At 44.4% G+C, this 7,461-nt stretch overlaps 1 long non-coding RNA gene across 1 annotated transcript in view; it reads right to left on the reverse strand.

The window, feature by feature from the left end:
- LOC109323751 overlaps positions 1 to 5,906 on the reverse strand; it is an 11,743-nt gene extending 5,837 nt beyond the window's left edge. The window contains exons 1-2 of the long non-coding RNA XR_002104742.1: positions 5,679 to 5,906; positions 1,099 to 1,101 (exon numbers count right to left, since the gene is read on the reverse strand). This is a non-coding gene — a long non-coding RNA (uncharacterized LOC109323751). The remainder of the gene's footprint in view (positions 1 to 1,098; positions 1,102 to 5,678) is intronic.
- Between the last annotated feature and the right edge of the window lie 1,555 nt (positions 5,907 to 7,461).

Consider the following 7,461-nt stretch of genomic DNA (forward strand, 5'->3'; position numbering starts at 1 on the left):
TGTTCAGCCTCCACAAGAGAAGGCTGAGGGGGGATCTTGTGGCCTGTTATAAACTAGTCAGGGGGGATCAGCAGGCATTGGGGGAGTCACTATTCCCCCGAGCACCGCCAGGAGTGACCAGGAATAACGGTCACAATCTGGCAGAGGGTAGGTTTAGGTTAGATATCAGGAGGCTCTACTTTACAGTCAGGGCGGCTAGGGTCTGGAACCAACTTCTAAGAGAAGTGGTGCAGGCTCCTACCCTGGGGATTTTTAAGAGGAGGTTAGACGAACATCTTGCTGGGGTCGTTTGACCCCAGTATTCTTTCCTGCCATGGCAGGGGGTCAGACTAGATGATCTGCTCAGGTCCCTTCTGACCCTAAAAACGATGAACTCTATTCTGTTCTCACTGTCATCGCTAATGACATATTACTGACTAAATTTCAGGATCATAGAATCATAGACTCATAGTGGCGGAAGGGACCTCAGGAGGTCACCTAATCCAGGTAGCCAAGGTAGGATCATCCCTGACAAACCATTCCTGTCAAATGTTTGTCTAATGTGCTCTTAAACCTGCCCAAAGAGGAAGACTCCATAGTCTCATTTAGTAGCCTGCTCCAATGCTTAACCACCCTCATAATGAGAAAGTTCTTCTGAATATTGAACCTAAATCTCCCTTGCTGCAGTTTAAGACCATTGCTCCTTGTCCTGTTCCCTGTGGCCACAGAGAATAGTCTATATCAGTCCTCCCTATAACCACCCTTCAGGTGTGTAAACACCATTATCAAATATCCCGACTTTTCCTCTCCAGACTAAATAATCCTAGTTTTTCAACCTATCTTCATAAGTAATGTTTCCCAGACCTCTAATAATTTTTTGTTGCTCTCTGCTGTACTCTTTCTAATTTGTCCAAATCTTTCTTAAAATAAGAGGCCCAAAATTGGACACACTCACCGGTGCCAAATACTGAGGGAGAATCATTTATTTTGATTTGCAAGTGATGCTCCTATTAATACAGCCTAGCATGCTACTGGCATTTTTTGCAGCAAGGGCACACTGTTGGCTCATATTCAGTTCATGGACCACTGTTACCCCTAGATTCTGATCTCTACTACTACAGCCTAGGCAATCCTTTTCCAGTCTGCATTTTTCTATTCCATCCCAAGTGCTGGACTTTGCACTTATTCTTGTTCAGTTTCGTCCTGTTGATTAAAGACCGTTTCTCCAGTTTACCCTCCATGGTGCTTGTAACTCCACTCATCTTGGTGTCATCTGAGATTTTGCTAACCATAAACTCAATCCCATCTTCCAAATCAGGGGGGGCCAACCTATGGCATGCATGTCACAACAGGCACAGGCAGCTTCTGTGTGTGATAAGTGGCAGATATGGAAGGGAGCAGAGAACACAGCAACGGATAGGCAGGAAGCAGAAAGCAGAGCAGAGATAAAGCAAGGGAAGGGGATTGGAGACACACTCAGGGAGGGCTCAGAACTCAATTTGTGGCACACTTGACAAAAGGTTGGTCCCACTGGTTCAAATCATTAATGAAGATATTAAACAATACTGAGCCTAGAACTGACCCCTTGGGTCAGTACATCCTCCCAGGCATGTATCCACCTGTTACTACTTTTGTCTACTCTGTAATTCCTTAGTTTACTAACGAGACTGTCATGACAGACACTGTCAAAAGCCTATAATCTACTTGAGGGGTGTCAAACCTATAGCCCACAGGCCAGATCCAGTCCGCAGAACTGGATCATGTATGTAACAATACGTGTGGATCTCAGAGGCAAAACCAGCAGCAGCAGAAAGGAGGAGTCTGAAGGAGGAACAGGACATGAGGGGGAGGAGACAGGAAGAGAAGGAGAGTTAGGCAGTCTGGGGCAGAGCAGCAGGCCCTGTAACAGCTCTGTTAAGTAACTGCTATAATAAAGACATTGTTTATATTAAGTAGGGAACTGCTCCTTGATTACCCACACAGGGTCACATGAAACATGGTGGCAGCAGAAAGTCTGTGAGGAAGCCCAAGAGAAGAGAGAGACCTGGGCCCCAGCAGTGATTCAAACAGATTGCAAGAAGCATGGAGGGACTGAAGCCCCCCGGACAGCTGGATTTCAACACAGAGCCTGGCACAGACATGGAAACAATGGAAGCAAGAATTCAGTTTGTATACAGCGTTAACCATGGCTGATAAAGAAGAGAAAATGAAGGTAAAGCCGTTTTACTATCTAGTGGGGGAAAAAGGCCATGAAGTAAGTGCGACACTGATGCCAGGGAACCCTGACACACTAGAACAGTTAATAGAAGCGTCTGATGCATACTGTGACCCCAGGAAAAATGAGACTGTAGAGAGATATAAGTTTTTCACATGAAACGAGGAGGAAAAAGAAAGTATAGAGGCCTATATCTCAGCACTGAAAACTCTGGCATCCTCATGCAACTTTGGAAACATAAAAGACTCCTTAATCAGGGATAGGATTGTGTGTGGTACATGGGACTCTGCCCTGAAGGAGAGACTCCTAAGAGAGGTAGATCTAACCCTGGAAAAGTGACACCAAATTGCAAGGGTAGCAGAATTGTCTAAACAGAGGATCAAAATGATATCAACAGCCACATGTACAGAGCAGGTTCACAGGCTCAACCTAAAGGACTCTGGCAAGCAGGAACCTGACAGGTTAACTGCAAACGCCGACCATATGATTCGGTGCATGTACTATGGCAGCTACATGAAAGGCGGAAGGACAAATGCCCAGCCTATGGAAAAGAGTGCAAAAAATGTGGAAAAAAGCATCATTTCAGGGGTTGGTGTTGTAGTCACCCAAATAGAAAAAAAAAAGTCCACGCAGTGATGAGAGATCAGGAGACTACAGATGAGGAGGAAGCTTTCAGTGTAAATTTGGCAGATTCACAGACTCACAGGATACACACATTACAGAAAAAAGTGGGCAACAACTCAGCCATATTTGCAACTATGATGCTACAGCAAAGACCTACAAGATACCAGGTGGACTGTGGAGCCACTTGCAATGTCCTTCCTGTAAATCTATTGAGTAGCAGCATCAGAATGGAAAAATGTCACCAAGTCCTGTTAATGTATAATAAAACAACTGTGAGGCCGCTGGGAAAGTGCCAGCTGACTATAATAAATCCATGCAACAAGAAACAGTACCAACTGCAATTCATAGTGATTGACAGGGCAGACACTCATCCACTGCTGGGTAGCTGGGCAGCACAGGCCATGGATTTAATTACAGTGCAACACCACAACATCCTCCAGGTCACAGAAGAGCAAGAAAGGTCATTAGGTTCACTACCTAATGTTCTGTTAAGGATGGAGACATATTCTAGAGTACTGGACTCTGTGAAGGCAAACCAAAGTTAGAAATAGATCAACAGGTGCAACCAGTATGACTACCAAAACGCAGAGTTCCACTAGCCCTGCTGGAGCCTCTGAAGAAGGAATTGACAAATCTGCAGAGAAAAGGCATTATCATACCAGTTGAAAAAAGTACAGACTGGATCAGCAGCCTAGTAGTAGTAAGGAAGTCATCAGGCAAACTGAGAATCTGCATTGATCTGAAACCACTTAACAGGGCACTCAAAAGAAGCCACTACCTGCTGCCAACAATTGGGGATGTACTACCTGACCTGTCTAGGCAAAAGTGTTCACAGTTTGCCATGTCAAGAATGGATTTTGGCATGTGGAGCTTGATGAATTTCCAGCTACCTAACAACCTTTAGTACACCCTTTGGCAGGTATCACCAGTTAAGGATGCCCATGGGGATCAATCCAACTCCAGAAGTTTTCCAGCAGAAACTGAACTGTGAGCTGGAAGGTCTTCCAGGTATCAAGATTGTGGCTGATGATATTCTTGTCATAGGAAAAGGGGATGATAAGGAAGAGACGATCCATGACCATGATGCCAAACTGCAACAACAGATGCCAGGACAGGAACATTAAACTGAATGCCAACAAAATACAGCTGAGAAGAACGGAAGTACCCTACATTGGACATCTGCTGACTTCGGAAGGACTACGGCCAGACCCAGAGAAGGTGAAAGCCATTATGGAGATGCCTAGGCCACAAGATGTCAAAGGAGTCCAGCGCCTTATTGGGATGGTTAACTATCTGTCCAAATTTTGTGCACACTTACCTAACGCTTGTGAGCCACTCAGGTTGCTAACGCACACTGATGCAGCCTGGGAATGGGCACAGACTCAAGAGGAGGCATTCAAAAGAATTAAAAAACTCATCAGTGAGGCCCCAACACTGAAGTACTATAACACAGCTGAGCAACTAGTACTACAGTGTGATGCATCAGAAGGAGGTCTGGGAGCAGTACTGATGCAGAACTAGCAGCCTGTAGCTTTTGCTAGTAGGGCAATGACTGAAACCGAAAGGAGATATGCACAGATAGAAAAAGAGTTACTAGCAGTATTGTTTGGACTGGAACGGCTCCATCAGTTTACTTTTGGACAGAGAGTAGATGTGCAATCAGATCACAAACCATTAGAGATCATAATGAAAAAGCCCTTGCTGAGTGCTCCTAAGAGACTTCAACGCATGCTGCTGAGACTCCAGACCTATGATATGAATATAAAATACTACCCAGGGAAGTCCCTGCAAGTGGCAGACGCACTAAGTAGAACATACTTTCCAGAGTGCAGCACAGATGGATCTGTAGAACAGGAGATAGAGTCCATTAATATGGTACAAGACTTACCCATCTCCAAAAGCAGTCTCAAAGCAATACAACATAGTACGGAACAGGATGGTGTGCTACAAGCAGTTAAACAAACCATCCTAGAGGGTTGGTCACAGCACAAGGCACAAGTACCACCAGAAGTTGCTGCATATCACCAATGGAGGGATGAACTATGTACACAGGATGGAATTCTGTTCAAGGGAGATAGGGTAGTGATCCCAGCAGCTCTGCAGTGAGACATCATGAACCGACTCCATGCTTCACATATGGGAATAGAGTCATGGCTGAGGAGAGCACAGGAGCGCATCTACTGGCCAGGCATGAATGCCCACTTGAGAACATTCATGGAGCAGTGTGAAGTGTGCAAGGAATGCAGTGACAAACAGCAAAAAGAGACATTGAACCCTCATGACATCCCGTCTCAGCCCTGGGAGAAGGTAGGGACTGACTTGTTCAATGTCAATGACAGAAACTATATGGTCACCGTAGACTACTATGCCAATTTTGGGGAGGTAGGTTACCTCAAAGACACTCAGGCAAGAATGGTGATCAGGAAGCTGAAGGCTCATTTTGCACAACATGGGATACCTGACACTCTGTTCTCAGACAATGGCCCACAATACATCTCAAGAGAATTGAAACAGTTTGGCACTAAATGGGAATTCCAGCAGAAGACATCATCCCCAGGTACCCACAAAGCAAGGGGATGATATGAAGCACTGGCAGAGCGGAAATACAAGTGAGCAAAAGATGCCAGGATCAGGACCAAGACAACTTTGACAACTGGTCAGTCATCAGTGAGCCCCAGCTAGGGCAGAAAGACGCCATGGACTCCACAAAGGAAAGAGATACATAAGCAGAATCCAGCCTGCAAAACAAAGACATGGACAGAACAGAAGCAGGCGTAGCACCCAGAAACATCAACCAAACAAGAAGTGGGAGGCTGGTACAACGACCAGCATACCGGGATGACTATGAGCCCTAAAAAACACAGCAGACCTGTGGTAAAGGCTCCGTCTCCCCGGTGGCCTATATGCTAGCAACCTCTGGCCCAACCAGGGGAATAAGTTAATCATATGCTTTGAACTGTTGAAAGGAAAGATGTAACAATATGTATGGACCTCGAGGCACAACCAGCAGCAGCAGAAAGGAGGAGTCTGAAGGAGGAACAGGACATGAGGGGGAGGAGACAGGAAGAGAAGGAGAGTTAGGCAGTCTGGGGCAAAGCAGCAGGCCCTGTAACAGCTCTGTAAGTAACTGCTATAATAAAGACATTGTTTATATTAAGTAGGGAGCTGCTCCTTGATTACCCACACAGGGTGACATGAAACAATGTAGAGCAGGGAAATAATAGAAGGGCCAAGAATCTGCGGGTGAAACAAGTGGGGAAGAGGACTGCCTTCGAAATCTGTGGAAGGGGACCCATTGGGTGCACGTATCAGCAACAAGGTGTGAGAAATGGCTGCATTAAACCCTGCTGCCACTGGGCCTGTCCCTGGGGCTGCTTGCCTCACCACCATGTCTGGGAGTGGGGTAGTCTGACACCTCTAATCTACAGTTAACGTCCTGCAGTTTATAATAATTTTTTACACCATCAATGACACCCCATTTTCTTGAAAATTTGTCTTGTTTTTTGTGGTTCTGTTTTGTGGTTCTCCTCACAGTTTCTGTGGTCAATAACTCTTCAATTAACACAGGCCTGTATTATGGGTGCTTTCTTCAACTGAGATCTGGGAAGCTATAATATGTGGCCTCACAAAAAAGGAATTACTGCCAGCCTTTACTCCTCTGAATAAGGGCCAATAATTATGTAGCCCTATAAGAAATCCACCCATACAAAAAACATAGGGACTTTACATCCAAGATAACGTATTAAATATGTAAAAGCCATGTAAAAGTACAGGGCTGATATTTTCAGATTCAAATTCTAAACCTTAAGGTCTGACCTTGTTGCTAATAAAGCCAAGTATATATTAAGGAATATCATTAAGTCAGATATAAAGAGAAAGAGATAAGTAACATGAAATTCCACAAAGCAAAAGGGATAGCTCCCTCATTTTGTGCTGTCTATGTATATGTACTAAAAGAGTCATTCAAAATTCACTCATATATTGAATTTGACATATGCTATCACTAGTGGGGGCCACTGTGGAATGAAGATGGGGCAAAGCAGGCTCCATAATAGGAACTGTTGAGATAACATATTGCACTAAGGTCAGGAGGACTGGATCATCTCCACGCTAGAATTCTGAAAGAATTAGTATGTGAAACCACAAATTTGATAGCAAAGATTTTTGACAAATCTGTCAGTCAGGGGTGGTACTATGTGAGTGAAGAACAGTTAAAGTAGTACATTTGCCAAATTATGACATGACAATGGGAAAGATTGCATATGCTTTGCAAAATAGAGGTAGAATTCAGAAGGATCTTTATAGACTGGAAAGTTGGGCTAGAACAGAGTGAAGCTCAAAGCAGACAAATGTAAGGTGCTACCCCTGGGGAATAATAAACCAAAGCACAAATACAGAATGGGAAATAATTCACTGGCTAGTAGCACTGCTGAGGGTCTAGGGCTGTCATTCTCAACTTTTTAAAATTCAAGGCACCCCTTAGGCTCAGAAAATGCCGGCTCTTAATTTTCACTCATTTCTTGACTATGGAAAAATGATACAGCATTTTCTGATTGCAAAGAACTCAGACTCTAGAAAGACCACAACAGGTTGAATTCTTTTTAACATCATGGATTCTTATTTGAAATCATTGGCTTTGTCTA

The sequence above is a fragment of the Crocodylus porosus genome, unplaced genomic scaffold (assembly GCF_001723895.1).
Source record: "Crocodylus porosus isolate Cpor-Errol unplaced genomic scaffold, CroPor_comp1, whole genome shotgun sequence".
NCBI lineage: Eukaryota > Metazoa > Chordata > Crocodylia > Crocodylidae > Crocodylus > Crocodylus porosus.